The sequence below is a fragment of the Cetorhinus maximus genome, chromosome 13 (genome assembly GCF_964194155.1).
Source record: "Cetorhinus maximus chromosome 13, sCetMax3.hap1.1, whole genome shotgun sequence".
Taxonomy (NCBI): domain Eukaryota; kingdom Metazoa; phylum Chordata; class Chondrichthyes; order Lamniformes; family Cetorhinidae; genus Cetorhinus; species Cetorhinus maximus.
Genome location: NC_135891.1, coordinates 46,532,620 through 46,553,906, shown reverse-complemented (window position 1 = coordinate 46,553,906; position 21,287 = coordinate 46,532,620). Strand labels below are relative to the sequence as shown.

At 42.1% G+C, this 21,287-nt stretch overlaps 1 long non-coding RNA gene across 1 annotated transcript in view; it reads left to right on the top strand.

Annotated features, from left to right (window-relative positions):
• Nucleotides 1–21,287, top strand: part of LOC144689190 (uncharacterized) — a 73,389-nt gene that overhangs the window by 39,105 nt on the left and 12,997 nt on the right. Inside the window, exon 2 of the long non-coding RNA XR_013578591.1 lies at nucleotides 15,391–15,435. This is a non-coding gene — a long non-coding RNA (uncharacterized LOC144689190). The remainder of the gene's footprint in view (nucleotides 1–15,390; nucleotides 15,436–21,287) is intronic.

Genomic DNA, 21,287 nt, shown 5'->3' with positions numbered 1-21,287 from the left:
AGGATAGGTTGGCATGGAGCATGTCGGCTCCACACCAACTTTGTTTTCAGAGGGGCATGCACTCCCCTGCCCAGCATTATTTGTAAAGTAGGGAATACAGCTGCCAATTTGTGCACAGCAAGCTCCAACAAACAGTAATGTGAGAAGACCAGATAATCTATTTTAGTGATGCTGGCTGAAGGATAAATATTGGCCAGGACATCAGCACAAAGTCCCCTATTCTTCCAAACAAAAGTGTAACAGCATTTAAGGAGGATGTGTCTTACTAGGAATAATTATACCCAATCCCCCACCCCCAAAAAAGCCTATTGGTTAGCCAGACCTTATGAAGATCTCAGCTTTGCATAGGAAGAGTGTGTCTCACAACAGAACCTGTAGAAAAACAGTGCCAGTTTCTGAAAACCTGGCAAATATTTATCATAAATGTCCAGGCTGTGCAAGACCGGACATAAAAGAATCCTCCATATCACTGCCAGATTTCCTGGGAACCATGATTCAATGGACAGAAGATTCAACTTAGTGAAATTGGTATCAAATAACTATTTAGGGCTGGTAGAAGTTAGAATTTCAAATCTAAGATCAATCTCCAAGTCAGGGATATATAATGCAGCTGCTCTAGATATGAAAACAGAAAAGGCTGCAAATATTTGTAATGAGAATGGTTAATATCTTCAGTATGCAGTCTCCTTCAGAACTTGAAACTGAAAGATAATACAAGTCACTTTGTAATTTTTTAAAAATTCATTCACGGTATGTGGGCTTCACTGGCTGGGCCAGCATTTATTGCCCATCCCTAGTTGCCCTTGAGAAGATGGTGGTGAGCTGCCTTCTTGAACCGCTGCAGTCCATGTGGCGTAGTACACCCACAGTGCTGTTAGGGAGGGAGTTCCAGGATTTTGACCCAGCGACAGTGAAGGAACGGCAATACAGTTGTAAGTCAGGGTGGTGAGTGGCTTCAAGGGGAACTTCCAGGTGGTGGTGTTCCCACCTATCTGCTGCCCTTGTCCTTTGAGATGATAGTGGCCGTGGGTTTGGAAGGTGCCATTGAAAGAAACTTGGTGAATTTCTGCATTGCATCTTGTAGATGGTACACACTGCTGCTGTACGTCGGTGGTGGAGGGAGTGAATGTTTGTGGATGTGGTGCCAATCAAATGGGCTGCTTTGTCCTGGATGGTGTCAAGCTTCTTGAGTGTTGTGGGAGCTGCACTCATCCAGGCAAGTGGGGAGTATTCTGTCACACTCCTCAATTGCGTCCTGTAGATGGTGGACAGGCTTTGAGGAGTTAGGAAGTGAGTTACTTGTCACACGATTCCTAGCCTCTGACTTGCTCTTGTAGCCACTGTATTTATATGGCTAGTCCAGTTCAGTTTCTGGTTGATGGTAATCCCCAGGGTGTTGAAAGGGCGGGAATCAGTGATGGTAATGCCATTGAACATCAAGGGGTGATGGCTAGATTCTCTCTTGTTGGAGATGGTCATTGCCTGGCACTTGTGTGGCACGAATGTTACTTGCCAGTTGACAGCCCAAGCCTGGACATTGTCCAGGTCTTGCTGCATTTGGACATTGACTGCTTCAGTATCTGAGGAGTCACGAATGGTGCTGAACATTGTACAATCATCAGCAAACATCCCCAATTCTGGCCTTATGTTGGAAGGAAGGTCATTGATGAAGTAGCTGAAGATGGTTGGGCCCAGGACACCACCCTGAAGAACTCCTGCAGTGATGCCCTGGAGCTGAGATGACTGACCTCCAACAACCACAATCATCTTCCTTTGTGCTCGGTATGACTCCAACCAGTGGAGAGTTTTCCCCCTGATTCCCATTGACTCCAGTTTTACTAGGGCTCCTTGATGCCACACTTGATCAAATGTGGCCTTGATGTCAAGGGCAATTACTCTCACCTCACCTCGGGAGTTCAGCTCTTTTGTCCATGTTTGAACCAAGGCTGTAATGAGGTCAGGAGCTGAGTAACCCTGGCAGAACCCAAACTGGGCATCAGTGAACAGGTTATTGTTAAGCAAGTGCCGCTTGATAGCACTGTTGCTAACCACTTCCATTACTTTACTGATGATCGAGAGTAGACTGATTGGCGGTAATTGGCTGGGTTGGATTTGTCCTGCTTTTTGTGTACAGGACATGTCTGGGCAATTTTCCACATAACCAGGTAGTTGCCAATGTTGTAGCTGTACTGGAACTGTTTGGCTAGGGGTGCGGCAAGTTCTGGAGCACAAGTCTTCAGTACTATTGCCGGAATATTGTCAGGCCCCATAGCCTTTGCAGTATCCAGTGTGGAAGGGGAAAAAGAAGAATAAGAGGGAAAAGAGACAAAAGACTTCAATCCTGGGCCTGCTGAGAAATGTGGAGCGTAGCTGGTGGTCTTCAGTGTAGTGTTGAAAGGTCGGGGGAAGTGAAGCCATATATTCTTTTTATGGCACTAGCTGTTCCTTTGTTTAAAAAGCACATTGACAAGCTAGGAGAGAAGGTAACTACGTAAGGTAAGTGGGTGCGGGGGTAGAATGGGTTGGCGGGGTAGTAGGATGGGTCAGGTGAGGCGGTCAAGTGGCCGGTGCAGGAGGGGGGAAATTGAGTGATCGGAGGGTGGGGGTGTAGTCGAGGAGTGGGACATAGTCAGGGAGTGGGAGGTCAGTCACAGGGTGGGGGCAGTGGGGATGGGGGGGCGCCAGGTGTGGGGTGTTAGGGGTGAGGGGTAGTGAAGGCGGTGCGAGGGGGTCAAGGGGGTAGTCAGGGTTGTAGGTGTAGTCGAGGGTGGGCGATAGTCAGGAGGTGGGGGTGACAGTTGGGGAGTAGGTGCTCGGGGTAGGGGGGATAGTCAGGAGGTGGGCAGGTCAGGGGATTTGGGTGGCCTGGGGGCTGGGGGCTAGTCAGGGGGTGAAGAGGGATGTTGGGGTTGGGGGAGGTAGTCAGAGTGTCCAGTGGGGTGGGGAGGGGGTGGTTGAAGGGTGGGGCGGGTGGTCGAGTGGTCAAGGGAGGGTCAGGTGGTCAGAGGGTCAGGATGGTACTCAGGAGGGTAGGGGGGTTAGTCGGGAGGTGAGGGGTGTAGTTGGGTGGTGGGGGTAGTTGGGGGATTGGGGGTGTAGCCAGGGGGTTCCAGTGGTGGGGGTTCAGGGGGGTTAGGTAGTATAGTTACCCAGGAGCTGGGAGTGCTTTTAATCCTTCTAATTTTTCCTGGGTAAGTATTCTAGTAAGAGAGCTGGAACCATCCAAAGTCTCTGACTTTAAATTGAGTTTCAAAGGGTTCCATATGCAGGCTAATTGCCCAATGGAATTTGATACTTCCCGGACATTCCCATGCAGTCCTTGCATGCTGACATTCAAGGGGTCCCCCAGCGTATTTTCCAGGATACTCCGGGGTATGACCCGACCCACTCCGGGGGACACAAGATCTGGGCCTATGAATGATCTGCAAACTTGAGAAGCAGGAGCCTTTTAAATGATTTTCAAAATCATCTGTGAATTAATCAAAAATGATTACACCTTTGTGAAATGTTTTTTTTCTACATTAAAAGTGAAATATTAATTCAAATAGTTGTTGTTCTAGCTGGATCAAAATATGTGCGGTCACACATTCATGTTTCTTAATTGGCAAAAAATGGAGAACAAGAGAAGAGAGAGGAGGTGCATCTGGGTGAGGAGCCACAGGCTCCTTCCAGGCTGCTATAGATGATAACTGCAACATCTAACAGATAGCTGTCCACCATGGTCATGGATCTATCATTGGCACCCTCCTATACCTCCTCTACATGCTGCCCCTCAGTGACATCCATTGAATTCCGGTGCCAACCCCACCACTCAAAACCAAGTCTGATCCTGTCCTCACCCAACCTGCAAGCGCATTTTCCAGCGAGTCTCTTTTCTGACTGTGAAGTCACAATTAAAAAGATTGTATCAAGAAATAATTGGTGAAGACTGAATGTTCTTCAAACTGCCAGCTGTATGACTTTTTCCCTACACTTCAAATCTATTGAAATATAACTTTTCCCTATAATTTTTATTTTGAACCAGAACACAGGTTTTCCTTAAATTATTTTAATCATGATCACTACGTGATAAAGTTGCTCAGCTGGGTTAAAGTGCTTTATTACCTACATTTCATTTTACATGATCAAAGGTGTCTTTAATAGATCTGTACTGAAGCACTATAACTCAGCTGAGTAGTGTAACGATCTGAATCCTGACTTGTGGTTAATGTAGCACTACTTGGAAGCCGCAGTGGACCGATACCTTATTTGCAGTTTGGTTTCCCTTCAGAAGTAATTTCTGTGATGTCAAGTAACCTTAGGTCACTTGGGGTCAAAAGCTTTACTGCCAATTTGAGGCTGCTTGTGTTGGTTTTGCATCACACGGTTTTGCCCTGCTGTATGGGAACCTACACAGTTTACAAATTACATTAAACAAAAACTGATTTTTGACACAATTTGTACCAAAAAAGGTACATTTACTAAAATATAGGATATTGTGTGGCATTGGGAAGCACAGAAACATGAATTACGCATTTGCTCATGTCACATGATATTCTATGGGCAGAATATTACACTCGGTGTGTGGGCGTGCGCCTGACACGCCCGAGCGTAAAATGACGTGTGATGGCGTCGGGCGTGCGTCCCAACGTCATCACACACTTGCACGATATTTCGTTCGGCAGGTGCATGCTGGAGTCGGCTGCACGCCCACTGATAATTGAAAGTCCTATTAAGGCCATTAACAAGCTAATTAAATTCAAATTTACGCTGCCCGTCCAACTTTATGGTTGGTGGCAGGCGAAAAGGCCAAGCAGCCTTACATTTTTTTAGGAAACCTCACCCACGAGCGGGATGAGGTTTCCTAAAGCAAACAAACATTAAATAGAAACTTTATTTTGGAATTAAAATCGTGTCCCATCTCATGTGCCAAAATCACACATGGGGGGGACATGTTTTATTAAATTTTTACTGTCTTTCTTAATTTTTTTTAAAAAGTGCTTCAATCTCCCTGAAGCAGTTCCGTGCCTCAGGGAGATTGAAGCGCTCTTTCGCGCACATGCACGAACTGAGCGCTAGACCCAGCTCTCCCTCCTCCCTGTGTGAAATCGCGGTGCGGAGCCGATCGCGGATGGCAGTAGGCTGCACAACCACCCCAATCCGCCTCTGCTGAGCACCCCCCGCCAAGGGCAAAATCCTGCCCTATGTTTTGCGAGACATACATTAGTTTGCTCCTTTATTTCTGCCTGTTAGTTTCATGTATGGTACAACAGTGAAATTTACATGGTTAGGCACACTAATCAGTAGTAGTCGTGCCATGGAGCAGGAAGTTATTGATTCAATTCTGCACTGCTACCCAATACATGACATGAGCTGACTTGAGCATAAAGACAGATTGTGGAAAAAATATTAGAGGAAACAAGACTGTGCATACTGCTGTGAGTGCCTGCACTCTCTTAATCAAAACTAATATATGAGCAAGCAACATACATTCACGAGAAATTCTCATTAATCCCTTGGACTCAAACAACAATGCAGGTCAAGCCAAGTCAGTTACTTAGCAGTTTACTCACACATTAAAATTTAGTGACCCTTAGTTTTGCAGCAACAATACTCATCCAACTCCCGCTCAGCTTGCAGTTAGCACAGGTCCAAATGTTGGCCTCAGTAGTGAGTCCTTCCTTTGCTTAGTTACTTGTTCCACCTGCAAATGGTGATATCATTAGAAATAAAAATTGTGAGATGTGTAAAAAGGGACTGCCAATTAACTGTACACCATTTCGCACAAAGTGATCATCTATGTCCCAACGTCTTACCTTTTTAAGGATGAGGAAGAGGTATTGCTGATAAAAACAGTAAGAACATGTATACACATTGCGCCTGTTTCAGCTAAACAAAATAAGTGACAACATTCATTGACTCATTCCTCAAGGCAATGTCTTAACCAACCAGTGTCAAGCTGCCTGCCAGTCACCATCAATTGGTGCATTCTCCATGGCAATGCCTCTACCAATAAGAGTCCATTTGCCAACCAATCAGTACTGTCCTCTCATACAGTATAAATTGGTGCTTTTCCCTTATATTGGTATTCTTGTGAAGTCTCCTGATGAGTGCAAGATGAAAAGCTTTGACATGTCTCTTTTCTCAGCAATACTCAAGCTCTGTACTACTAAATGACTACAAGATGTGAGGTAATGTGCATCAGGTTCAAGATGAGTGAGAGAGATGTAGGTAAGGATGGAAGTGGTCTGTGGCTTGGAAATAGAGTTGATGTTGGAGTATGTAAAGGAGTAATCAATGGGAGTTAGGACTGGGTGAGAGTGGGATGTGGAAGTGCTGAGGAGTTGGTACATTGGAGGTATATTGAGTTGTGAGAGCACAGTGAGAAGGTAAGATGGGTCAACAAACAATTATGGGGTCTAAATGCTTTGAGAGATATGAGTACTGAGATAGGGTGGAAGTTAGGTTCTAGGAGCACTGCTAGGAGAGATTGAGAGAGAAAGCACAGGAAGGATCTTGGGGCGCTGAGCGAAGGACAAAAAGATATGGAATCAAAAAGAGGTAAGATGGAGGCTAGATCAGAGATTTGTGGAGAAAGCAGTTTAGGATGCACAATTGTGCCCTGGTCAAGGCCCAGGAATGGAAAGATGATGTAGTATGATAGGGAGTTGATGGAAATTCTGAAAACACCAGATGGTTGGGAAAAGATGTGACAGAGATGGCACATTTGAAGAGGCCTTTTAGATGGGGGCATGCTACAGGTGTTATCTCTGAATATTTCCAAGGCAAAAAACACAACACTCCTCATGGTTCACAATTCTTCCAAATTTTGAAATTGTGCCCTTTACACCAAGGTCTAGATCATTTCAGGAAGAGCAGAGGTTCTAACACGGATTCTTGGGGAACTCCACCATAAACCTCCCTCCATTCCAAACAACAACCGTTCACCATGACTCTTTGTTTCCTCTCACAAAGTTAATTTCATATCCATGTTACTACCGTTCCTTTTATTCCATGAGCTCTAACTTTGCCCACAATTTCTGCTGTGTGGAACTTTATTAAATGCCTTTTGAAAGTCTATATACACCACATCAACAGCATTGCCCTCATCAACCCTCTCAGTTACCTGATCAAAGAATTCAAGCAGGTTAGTTAAACTCAATTTGCCCAAACAAACCTATGCTGGCTTTCCTTAGTTAACTCACATTTGCCCAAGTGTTGATTAATTTAATCCTGAATTATCATTTCTGAAAACTTCCCCACCACCGAAGTTAAACTGATTGGCCTGTAGTTGCTGGACATATCTTTACGCCCTTTTTTGAACAAGGGTGTAACACTTGCAATTTCCCACTCTTCTGGCACCATCCCTGGATCTAAGAAAGTTTGGAAATCATGAAAATTATGGCCAGTGCCTCCGTGATTTCCACTTTCACTTCCTTCAGTATCCTTGGATGCATCTCATCTGGTCTTGTTGCCTTATCATCTTTAAATACAGATAGCCTATCTAATACCTCCTTTTTAAAATCAATTTTACCTCACCAAGCATCTAAACTATCTACTCTTTAACCATGACCTGGGCAGCAACTTCTTCCTTGGCAAAGACAGATGCAAAGTATTAATTTAATATCTCAGCCATGCCTCTGCCTCTATGTGTAAATCCCCTTTTTTGTCCTTAATTGACCCCACTCCTCCTCTTACCACCCTTTTACTATTTATATGCCTACAGAAGACTTTTGAACTCCATCTTGTGTTAGCTGTCACTTGTTTTTCATACTCTTTCTTTGCTTCTCTTGTTTGCTTTTTCAATTCCCCTCTGAACCTCTTAAATTCAGCCTGGTTCTCAGCTGTATTATCCATCTAACATCTGTCATAGACACACTTTTTCTGCTTCATCTTAATCAATATCTCTTCCATCATCCAGGAAGCTCTGGCTTTGTGGATTTTTTATGTCCTACCTTTCTCCTTCATATACCTTGACTGTACCCAAACTATCTCTTCTTTAAAGGTTGCCCATTGTTGAGTTACAGTTTTATCTGGGCCAGATCCATTTTTACCCCAGTTAATTTCTTCCAGTTAATTATCCTTTCTCTGGCTTGCTCCTTGATCTTTTCCATAGTGAACCTAAACCTTATAATACAATGACCATTGCCCCCTAAATGTTCCCCTACTGACACTTGATCCACTTGGCACACTAATTCCCAAGACCAGGTCCAGGAATGCCTCCTTTCTTGTTGGACTAAAAAAATACTGCTGTAGAAAATTTTCCTGAACACACTCTAGGAACTCTTGTCCTTCTGTGCCCTTTACGCTTCTACTATCTCAGCCTATATTCAGATTATTAAAGTTCTCATTATGACTACTTCTTGACTTCTCTGTAATTTCCTTACAAATTTGTTGTTCTACATCTTTCCCACTAGCTGGTGGCCTATGTGAAATGTGCAATATAATTGCACATTTTTCGTTCCTTAGTTCTAACCAAATAGATTCTGTCCTTTACCCCTTTCCCTTTTCTCATATTTCCTATTTCTTTACCTATTGATTTGTTACTAATTGATTTCCAGAAGGTTGATACCTGAGGAGTGATATAGGAGGGTGATTTTTATTTCTAGCATATTTTGCAAGAGGTGGGACTTTTTCTCCATTCACCTGATGAAATCAGCCAGAGGCCTGATTGGTTTCAATGACTGGGCCTCATTAAAACTGAATCAGGAAGTTGCCAGCACTAATCATGTGTAAACCCTTAACCCTTCACCAACTTGGGTGGCAGGAAATTGGAGTTGGAGAACCAAAGATGCTTACTTAAGGAATTCCAGAGCCTAGCACCTTGATAACTGAAAGCATGGCCACCAATGATAAGACAAAAAGAAGAGGGATGTACAATAGACTGAAGGTGTAGGAAGACAGAGTTCTCAGAATGTTATAGGATATAAGTGGTTACAGAGATAGGGAGATTGAGGCCTGAAAGAATTTAAATTTGAGAATGAGAATTTAAAATTTGAGTTGTTGAGGAATTAAGTGCCGATGCTGGTCAGCGAAGGCAGGGGTAATGAATGAGTGACACTTAATGTAGCTTATCCTATGGGCAGGAGGGCTTTGGATGGGTTAAAGTTTGTAGAGCGTGTAGGATGTGAGACTGGACAGAAGAGCAAGTTGAATCTGGAAGTAATAAAAACATAAATAAAAATTGCAGCAGCAGATGAGCTGATGCAGGGGCAGAAGTGGGCGATATTTAAAAGGTGAAAGTAGTTGGTCTTAGTGATGGAGAGAATATGGCACCAACAGTTCAGCTCAGGGCCCACTAGGATGTTAAATTTGTGAAGAATCTGGTTCAACCTGAGACAGTGACTGGGGAAGAGAGATGGAAATGGTGATGAGGGTGTGGAGTTTGTTGTTGGGGGCCAAAAGTGATGTTGTCAGTCTTTCCGATGTCTGGTGGAGATAGCTGCTCATCAAGGCCAGGATGTTGCACAAGTAGCGAGGTTAAGATAGTGGAGGAGTAGAGCTGGGTGTTGACAGTTTCCATCTGTTACCTGATCCTGTGTATTCAGGTAGAGACGAAAATAACGTTAGGGCTTTAACTGCACCATTTGTCCCTGCATTTGGCTGATCTATCCAAAAATTAGAACAGGTGAACAGCCAATGGTAAATTGGCAGCTTATTCCTTCACATCCATGATTCTTTTTATGCCCTACATCATATCAACAATTCCCAGTTCCCTGGCCCCAACCGCCTCCTCTTCACCATGGACGTCCAATCCCTCTACACCTCCATCCCCCACCAGGATGGTCTAAGGGCTCTCCGCTTCTTCCTTGAACAGAAGCCCAAACAATCCCCATCCACCACCACTCTCCTCCATCAGGCTGAACTTGTTCTCTCATTGAACAATTTCTCCTTAAACTCGTCTTATTTCCTCCACATAAAAGGTGGCTATGGATACCCGCATGGGCCCCAGTTATGCCTGTCTCTTTATGGGGTATGTGGAACATTCCTTGTTCCAGTCCTACTCAGGCCCCCTCCCACAACCCTTTCTCTAATACATCGATGACTGTTTCGGTGCTGCTTCATGCTCTCATCTGGATCTGGAAAAATGTATTAATTTTGCTTCCAATTTCCACCCCTCCATCACTTTCACATGGTCCATCACTGACACTTCCCTTCCCCTCCTTGACCTCTCTGTCTCAATTTCTGGTGATAGACTGTCCACCAATATTCATTACAAGTCCACCGACTCCCACAGCTACCTCGGCTACAGCTCCTCACACCCCGCTTCCTGTAAGGACTCCATCCCATTCTCTCAGTTCCTTCACCTCCGTTGCATCTGCTCCGATGATGCAACTTTCCAAAACAGTTCTTCTGACATGTCTTCCTTCTTCCTTAACCGAGGTTTCCCACCCACGGTGGTTGACAGGGCCCTCAACCATGTCCGACCCATCACCCTCACCTCTGCCCTCACACCTTCCTCTCCCTCATAGAACCATGATAGGGCCCCGCTTTGTCCTCACTTTTCACCCTACCAGCCTCCGCATTCAAAGGATCATCCTCTGCCATTTCTGCCAGCTCCAGCATGATGCCACCACCAAACACAAATTTCCTTCACCCCCCCGTCAGCATTCCATAGGGACTGTTCCCTCCGGGACACCCTGATCCATTCCTCCATCACCCCCAACACCTCAGCCCCCTCCCATGGCACCTTCCCATGCAATCACAGAAGTTGTAACACATGCCCCTTTACTTCCCCCTTCCTCACCATCCAAGGGCCCAAACACTCCTTTCAAGTGAAGCAGCGCTTCACTTGCACTTCTCTCAATTTGGTCTACTACATTCGCTGCTCCCAATGCGGTCTCCTCTACGTTGGAGAGACCAAACGCAGACTGGGTGACTGCTTTGCGGAACACCTTCAGTCTGTCCGCAATCATGACCCAGACCTCCCTGTCGCTTGCCATTTCAACACACCATCCTACTCTCATGCCCACATGTCCATCCTTGGTCTGCTGCAATGTTCCAGTGAAGCTCAACGCAGACTGGAGGAACAGCACCTCATCTTCCGATTAGGCACTTTACAGCCTTCCGGACTTAACATTGAGTTCAACAACTTCAGGTCATGAACTCTCTCCTCCATCCTCACCTCTTTTTGATCCCCTTTTTTCAAATATTTATTTTTTAATTTTTATATATATATATATATTTTCCCCACCTATTTTTATTATTATTATTTTTAAAATTTATTTCCATTCATTGTTTTATCCCCACTTTTTAGTCTATTTTGATCTTTTTTTCCCCACACTGTCCCCCCCACCCCACCACACCCCCACTAAGGCCATCTGTCACCTGCTCATTCTGCTTTCTACTTTTAATGTTCCCATTAGCACTTCCTTAAGCTAATATCACCACCATCAACACCGCTTCGACCTTTTGTTTATGACATCTTTTGCAATCTCTCCTTTGCCTCCAACTATCACTGGCCTTCTTTCCAGCTTCACCTGTCCCACCCCCCTTAAACAGTATATATTTCACCACATTTTTACTTCTTTTTAGCTCTGAAGAAGAGTCGTATGGACTCAAAATGTTGACTCTGTCTTTCTCTCCACAGATGCTGTCAGACTTGCTGAGTTTTTCCAGCAATTTTTGTTTTTGTTTCAGATTTCCAGCATCCGCAGTATTTTGCTTTTATTCCTTCATGTGTTTCTGCTCTTGTTACTGTCCAATTTTTAGGTGTGAATAGGGTAGCAAAACACAAAAATCACATTTACTGTATAAAAAAAAAGTGTGATGTGACAGAATGTAAGGCAGACACAATAGCACTCATTTACTGTCCACATTACCATTAATTCCTGTGTGATTATCTTTAAATAACAACAGCAAAGTTGAATAACTTTGTACAAAGACAAACAATAAGTCAACATTTCATCATCACACTTTGTTGATTGGCTGCTAGTAAAGCAGCAGTAACTTTGAACAGAAGAGAGCAGGATGTATGAATGAAAAACAAAGCAAGTAACTAAAATTGTAACTAAAAAGATTTTCAATGAAATAATGTTTCAAAAAATTCACATTTCACAATAATGGTACATTTACCATTGATTTTTCTTTCATATCTTTCCTTCCTTAAAGTTTTTATTTCAATGCCTCAAAAGCCAGAGCTACAGCTAGATGTTTTTTCCTTGTGGAATTGAAAAGGTTTCCCATACCACATCCAAGCATTCTGATCATGTATAGTTTTCAGAGTTTCCCAGCATTTATCAGTTGGTTTCTGAGTCCTAAGTCCTCATCCTGCGAGGATTTAAGAGTTTCTTTGTTTTTTTTTCCAAAACACTTTGAAACAAACTGGAGATTGAATTCTCAAAGCTCAAGGCTGGCTCATTTAAAATATTAACACTCCTGTTCTATTGTAAACTGCTCACTTGGGCAATTCTTGTGTTCTGTCAGTACCAACAGCTTCGTTATTGACAAGAAGAAAGCTAAAGAAGTTTTCAGTTTGTTTTTTGTCCATTTGAATTAAATACAGATGGAAGATAATTGAACTAATGCATTACTTGATTGGCATTTGTAAGCTTCCTCCTTCATTTTAGTCAAAAATTCGGTTTTTAGTTAAATGTTATCAAAAAAATTTCTCCTCTGAACTAATTTTTAGGGTTTCTGAGTATTATTTTTAACGTAAAAACTAATAAACCGTATAATGATGAACTTTGTATGTATTATGATATAAGCTTTGTTATTTAAAGAAATTTATGTTTGTCTTAAAGATTGTGTAAGTTGGCAAACTCATTAAGATTAACTAAATTCTTTAATGTGGGAATCTATAGGTGATAACAGTAAGGGAGAGAGAAAGCCTTATGGCACGGAACAGAACAGGGATGAGGCTGACTGTTGGCAATGATTGGGGGAGAGAAAGGGATGAAAGAAAGGAGGTTTGTATGTCAGTGGATGGATTGGAACCAATTCACAGAGCTGCTAGGCCTTAAAGAGTCCCTCCATTGGTGTTCTTCCTCCATTTTCATATACCAGGATACCTGCAAAGTGTTCACAAACTCCTAGATTACATTGCCAGTGCTCCCACATTCCAAGACCACTCCAAAAGCTCCCATACCCTGGGATCTTTTTCTCCCAATACTCATAGATCATAGATCCTGTCTCTTTGTGATCCAAGTTCTTAGGACAATGTTCTCAAGCCCACATCTCTGTGCTTTTACACCCTGGGATCTTAAAAACACTGCTAGACCTTGAAACCTCATATCCCAAATACTCCCATATCATTGGGTCCCTTCACATTTCTCCCAAAAATACAGATAGCCCAATACTGATAAATCAGTGTCCCTAGCAATAGTATTTAGCATTACCTTCAACTCTATGGATAATGCTGTTGGAGATGTGCCAATAAACATATATTAGTGTAACTACTGTGCCTTTGGTCCACACAAAATTGTGTGACATGTCGTTTTACATGGAAAGGAGTGTTATACCACATAATACAAACTGTTTATTCTGCAGCTAAGCTGCATGATTCTGCATCAAATTTAAAATCACAGGGGATGAAATTGGTCTTCAGTAGCCCATCTTACACCCAACCCCATTGACTTCAATATGCCATGAAGGATTACAACCGTGTAAGTATTTAGGTCAAGCAGGACATAAGTGGGCCTATTTGAGGAAGAAGGAAGGCAGCAACATGGGCAATGGAAAAGAGTAGAGGAAGAAGTGGGTGAAGAGAGAGGGGAAATAGAGAGACAGGAAGAAAGGGTAGGTGGAGAGGAGAGGAAGGAGTTGACATTACTGTTGATTCTGTGGTACCATGGTTATGGGTGTCAGCAGCTAAAGACCAATACAAATAAGCTTTAGGGAGCAGACTGTTAGCAAGGAGATCTAGGTTTAAATGCCAGTCTTAAAATGGAAGTGATGTGGGTAACATATGTATCCTACATGCTTCCTGAGAGTTTATCATGTGCCATAAAGAATGCTAAAAATCATAATACTGGCACCATTGTAGAAGAACTGCAGCTTCTGCCTTTTTGTTGGTCACTTTGAAAGAAATCTATTTTAAAACTCGTTCTCAGAATCATGGAATATTGCAACAAAGCTCATTATTTGGGAACTTGCTCTTTTATTTTAATTTGAAATAATGACATAGAAATGTTTGCTCAGATTTGTAGAAGCTAAAAGCTTCAAGCTCTCTGATCGAGGAATAACTAGTGCATGAGAACTGTAGCATTTTCTTTGTGTGGCCTTAATGGTCTTATTTATGGTGGATGCGGGAAGAATTCTTTGAAAGCCCGAATCACTCAAACAAAAGGAGAAAATCAAATAACTCAGGAACTGAAAGCCTCCTTGCAGCATTGGCTCCTTAGTGATTAATCACCCGAGCAACCATAATAAAAGAGAAAAACTTCAATAACACTACTTGTAAAGCTTTTCAATGCTGAGAACGAGACATTACATTCACTACACAGTAACCCGTGGGGTGCTGCAAACTAATAGCATAATACTGTACTTCATCCCTTAATTGTGAGACTCTTACTAACACAAGATTTTTAAAAAACTTATTTTGATAGTTATTTTGTTCACAGCGCATGGAATCCTAATCTAATTAAATATCAGAGCAACCAACTCAAAATGAAATATTTATCCAAGAACATTTTTGGAATACATGTAAGACCATTGAAGCTTTTAAATGCCTTGTGAGGCTGCTCTGATGGGCCTTGAGCCCAGTGCATAAACTGGAAACCAGCAGGAAACTACATGGCAGCTTTAACTCAGCATGATTTCACAGTCAAAGGGGTGGAATTCACATGAAACTTCTACTACTGATTTCAGTAAAATTAATGTTCAATATTTCAGAAACAAGGTCTCGTAAGGGCGCAGAGAGCATTTATTTCAATCATGTTGAGGTTTTATTTCATTATTTAAATAATTTTAACTTTATGATGAAACCATATCAATTATTTAGAAACATCACATGGTGGCTGTGGCATATTGCATGGCAGAAAAGAAGACTGACCCATATAGCCAGTTCACAAGAGTATGTTTATTGCAACATCATGTACTGTGCATGCTCAAATATCATATCACATTAACATAATGTATGAATACATTATACTGCTTCCCCTTTCTGAAAGAAAAGTATTTTTGATATGCTTTTCTTTATACATATCTGTAAGGCTATATGTTCTGTATAAAACCAATTCCTTATTCCTTGAAATCATGCATCTTACATATGTAATGTTTTGTAATCTCTGTAGGCATGAACACACGGCGTAATTATAACTGGCCTTTTTTTTGCTCTGAACAAGGTCTACAAATCAAGTTTAGCAACTAGTTTATGAAGCTTTCCTGATTTTCTAGGTTTTGGGGCAGAGTTATGTTTTAGACTATTTAGTTTCAGTTCAGTACTCTAAGACAATCCTGTTTCTATTTCAGAAATTGGTACTTCAGGCACTGAAGCCTGAACTGGTTCAAACTCTGGTATAATCTCATGATCAAGTGGATCATGTTTTGGTTCATCCCTTGCCAAGATTATGTAAGACCATAAAACCATAAGACGTAGGAGCAGAAGTAGGCCATTCAGCCCATTGTGTCTGTTCAGTGAGATCATGGCTGATCTGATAATCCTCAACCCCGCTTTCCTGCCTTTTCCCCATAACCCTTGATTCCCTTACTGATTAAAAATCTGTCTACCTCAGCCTCGAATATAATTAATGACCCAGCCTCTATAGCCCGCTGCAGTAAGGAATTCCACAGATTCACTACCCTCTGAGAGAAGAAATTCCTCCTCATCTCTGTCTCAAATGGGTGACCCCTTACTCTGAGATTATACCTTCTGGTCCTAGACTCTCCCACAAGGGGAAACAACCTCTCAGCATCTAACCTTTCAAGCCCCCTAAGAATGTTATATGTTTCAATAGGGCCGCCTCTCATTCTTCTAAACTCCAATGAGTACAGGCCCAACTTACTCAACCTCTCCTCATAAGAAAATCCCTCCATACCGGGATCAACCTAATGAACCTTCTCTGGACTGCCTCCAATGCCAGCATATCTTTCCTTATATAAGTGGTCCAAAATTGTTCATAGTATTCAAGGTGTGGTCTAACTAGTGCCTTGTATAGTTTTAGCAAGACTTCCCTATTTTTATACTCTATTCCCTTTGAAATAAAAGCTAACATTCCATTTGCCTTCCATATTACTTGCTGAATTTGTATGTTAGCTTTTCATGGTTCATGCACAAGGACCCCCAAAATCCTCGGTGCTGCAGCTTTCTGCAATCTTTCTCCATTTAAATAATATTCAATTCCTCAATTCTTCCTGCCAAAGTGCATAACCTCACATTTTCCCACATTATATTACATCTGCCAAGTTTTTGCCCACTCACTTAACCTGTCTTTATCCCTCTGTAGACTCTTTGTGTCATCCTCACTGCCTGCCTTCTCACCTATTTTTGTGTCATCTGCAAACTTGGCAATAGTACATTCATTTCCCTCATCCAAGTCATTAATATATATTGTAAATAACTGTGGCCCCAGCACTGATCCCTGTGGTATTCCACTAGTTACAGGTTGCTATCCTGAAAATGCCCCACCTCCCTTATCCCAACTCTCTGTCTTCTATGAGTTAGCCAATCCTCTATCCATGCTAATAAACTACCCCCAACATCATGGGCTCTTATACTATTAAGTAGCCTCATGTGCAGTATCTTATCGAACGCCTTTTGGAGATCCCAAATATATTACATCTACAGGTTCCCCTTTATCTATCCTGCTTGTTAACTCCTCAAAGAATTCTAATAAATTTTTCAGGCATGATTTCCCCTTCATGAAGACATGCTAACTCTGCTTGATTATATTATGTATTTCTAAGTGCTTTGCTATTACATCCTTTATAATAGACTCTAACATTTTCCCAATGATGGATGTTAAGTTAACTGACCTATAATTTCCTGTTTTTGTCTCCCTCCTTTTTTGAATAAGGGTGTTACTTTGGCAGTTTTCCAATCCTCTGGGACTTTTTCAGAATCTAAGGATTCTTGGAAGATTACTACCAATATATCCACTATCTCTGTAGCTACTTCCTTTAATATCCTAGGATGCAACCCATCAGGTCCAGGTGACATATCGGCCTTTAGCCCCATTAGTTTCCCTAGTACATGTTCTCTGATAGTTATTGTATTAATTTCCTCCCCCCGCACTTCTGCATTTGATTATTTAGTAGTTTTGGAATGCTATTAGTTTCTTCTACCGTGAAGGCTGATGCAAAGTATTTATTTATCTCCTCTGCCATTTCCTGGTTCCCCATTATTATTTCCCCAGCCTCATTCTCTAAGGGGCCTATGTTCATTTTGGCCTCTCTCTTCCTTTTTATATATTTAAAGGAGCTCTTACTGACCGTTTTTATGTTGCCTGCTAGTTTACCCTCAAAGCTTATTTTCTCCCTCTTTATTGTTTTTTTGGTCATCTTTTGTTGGTTTTTAAAACTTTTCCAATCCTCTGGCTTACCACTGATCTTTGCCACATTGTATGTTTTTCTACATGAACATTTCTCATTTTCCCATTAATTTCAACCAAGTAGCTTTTGGTTCTATATACTTCTACTACATTTCCCACACCCCATATGTGTGACTTGTAAGAGGGGGTTCAAAATACAAACATGCTTATTTCACCTGAAACTGCATTCCCTTTTGTTTGTGTTCAACGTTAACAGTCAAGTTTGGGAGAGCTGGACTCAAAGTTGTTCTTAACCGTCTCCTTGTCAAAAGCTCAGCAGGTGTATACCCTGTAATGGAGTGTGTGGTTGTTCTATACTTCAGCAGGAAATTAGCCAATTGCTGCTTCATACTGAAATTTAAATGCCCATGAGCACTCGTTTCAAATGTTTCTTTAACTATCCTAACAGATCCTTCAGCCGTGCTATTTGATGTCAGATGGTAAGGAGAAGTGAGAGTATATTTAATAATTAAGTGAGGGTTTGGCTTTGTAAAATTTTGGAAAGGAAGAGAACAAAATCGAAGGCCATTACCTGAGTCAATTTCCTCTGGTGAACCACCAGAAGCAAAAATAGACTATAACTTGTCATTCATTTTTGGTGTTTTGGCCCATGTGCTTTATTTGGATCCAAAAATTGTCATTTCCCATTTCACAAAAATCAACATGAACTCTTTGAAATGGTCAAGTGGGCTATGACTGTAAAGGAGTTTTTGGTGGCTTGCTTCTACAATTTTGGCAGATAGTACATTTGCTAACTAACCAATGATTCCAGGCCAATAAACAAAACAGCTCACTGTGAATTTCAGACTGACCATTCCTGTGTGTTTGATATGGAGTTCTGCTAGAATCCTGTCTCACAAAGAACTAGGTATCACCACACTGCAACACCACTTAATGCAGCCCTGCTCACATGACAACTCATTGCAACATCTGTGGAACAGTTCCTTATCTATATACAATAGAAGCAATGGTCGGTGACTTTCCATCACAACATTTGAAATTGCAGCAGGAACTCAGAAAGACTCAGGGCAGAATTTTACAGTCCCAAGGCAGCGAGGATGGGTCTGTTAAATGTGGAGAGCCGTTCAAATGTCCATTGACTTTGGAAGGACGGCAAAACCCAGCCAGCATAAAATTCCGCCCACAGTTTTGGAAAGATTCCAAGAACAGACATTGAATGGATGGACAGAATTTGACTGCAGTTTCAAATGTTGTAATTGGAAAATCACCTACTACCCCTAGAGTGAAGAGTCTACTGTCTTGACATCACTGTCTACTTCTGACTCCTCATGCGGCAACCACAACGCTGCATCAATGATATCATTCTCTTTCAAACTGCAATGTTATAGACATACTGTGGGAGAAGTGCAGTCCACTGCTGCATCCTTGACACTATCATCATTTATATTGCAAACTTTGGTACTAGAATGGCTACAGGGGTTTATGATTTGTTCCTTGCATGAAGTTTCTGCCCAACAAAAACTAGTGAAACCTTTTGATCCAAGCGCTTCCTTTTCTATTTGCATGTAGTTGTATCACTCTTGGTCAGTATGCATGATGCAAATGCTATGGACTTTTCTTGATCAGCATCCATGGCATGACTGATCATTGCTCCAAATCCATAGTTTGAAGCATTAAATGCTACCTTCAGATCACAATTTGTGTCATAATGAATAAATAGTGCATCACTGGTCAAGCTTCTCTTGTATGCAAAACAAGCATTTGTGCTTTTGACCACACCCATTTCACATCTTTCTTTCACAACTTGTAGCAGAGCTAGCACTGTTGCAAGCTCAGGCAGAGGTCCTGAGTAGTATTGAACCATACCTAGAAATCATCTAAGCTCAGACACATCTTTTGGCTTTGAGGCATTGACTATAGTGTCTATCTTCTCTTTCATTGGTTGTAGCCCCTTTTAATTGATGTTAGACCAAGATATACAACCTCAGATTGCACAAAAGCACATTTGCTCCTTTTCAACTTCACATTGTGATCAGTGAGACTTTATAATACTTTATTCAACACTTCCCCTTTGCAGTTGTGATGAACACATCATCCTCATTACAAAAACAATGCAGCACTCCTTGTAAAATTTTATCCATTGTAGCATGGAAGACTTTTTGGAGAAGACTTTACACCAGAGGGCAGTTTTGTGTAGGAATATAATATGTACTGCTGCTGACTCTCTCAAACATGTCAAGCTGTGCATAAATCCAACTTCATGAACAGCTTGAATCCCACTCACTCCACAGACAAATCTTGAGAGGTTAGTAACAGATACTGTTGTTCATCCAACACCTGGTTGATTGTGACTTTGTAGTCCCCACATAGTCTTATGGTTTTGTCTTACTTGGGCACTACTATAATTGGGGTTGCCCAATCACTGTGATCAGTTTTCCCTTACAAACCATTCTCGCTCTAATTTCTTTAGCTCCTCTTTAATCTTGGTTTTGAGAGCATAAGGAACTGGCCCAGCCTTGGAATATACTGGTTTTGCATCAAGCCTGATACAGATATGCGTTTTCAAACTGATTATGCCTTCCTTCATTGCTGTCCTCAAATGTTGCTGGAACTATTCAAAATCTGATGAGGCTTCTTGGTCATCTCAGCTTGGAAAATGTGCTTCCAGTCTAAGTTCAACTTACAAAGCCAGTCTTTGCCATTACCATTGGTTTGAGACATATTTTGCTACAACAATGGGTAACTTGAAGGATTTGTCCTTAATTATGTTGGACATTGCACTCCATTTATCCACACATTTCCAAAATCTCACCAGCGTAGGTTTTCAACTGAACTGTGCTCTCAGTTAGATGTATATCACTGAATTTGCTCTCAAAAGTGTCCCTACTCATAATGGAGCAATCTGCAGCTGTGTCAATGCACATGTTGATTAACTGTTGATTAACTAATGCCTTTGTACAAAATTCTCTGTAATTTGAGTGATTGCTGGTGGCATAAATGCTGTACAGCCCGAGCTTATGCACTCTGGATTCATTTCAACATTGTGAACTTCACCCTTGTGATGTCACTGTTTTCCATTACCACTGGGATAATTTCTCTTTCCTGCTTTGGCTTTCAGTCATCAAGTAGTTGCAATATGACATTTCTTTTGGCGATCAAAGCATTTGACATTTCTGTACTGACATAGTGAGATGAGGTGAGAGTGACTGCCTTTGACATCAAGGCAGCATTTGACGAAGTGAACATCAAGGAGCCCTAGCAAAACTAGAGTCAATGGGAATCAGGGGGCAAACACTCCACTGACTGGAGTCATACCTAGCACAAAGGAAGATAGTTGTGTTTGTTGGAGGTCAATCATCTCAGTTCCAGGGCATCACTGCAGGAATTCCTCGGGGTAGTGTCCTCGGCCTAACTATTTTCAGCTGCTTCATCAATGAGCTTCCTTCCATCAAAAGGTCAGAAGTGGGGATGTTCGCTGATGATTACACAATGTTCAACACCATTCGCGACTCCTTGGATGCTTAAGCAGTCCGTGTCCAAATGCGGCAAGACCTGGACAATATCCAGGCTTGGGCTGACAAGTGGAAAGTAACATTCATGCCACACAAGTGCCAGGCAATGACCATCTCCAACAAAAGAGAATCCAACCATCTCCCCTTGACATTCAATGGCATTACCATCACTGAATCCCCCATTATCCACATCCTGGGCCGGTGGGGGCGGGGGGGGGGGGTGGGTTCCTATTGACCAGAAACTGAACTAGACCAGTCATATAAATACTGTGGCTACAAGAGGCTAGGAACCCTGCAGCGAGTAGCACACCTCCTAACCATCCAAAGCTGTCCAGCATCTACATGGCACAAGTCAGGAGTGTGATGG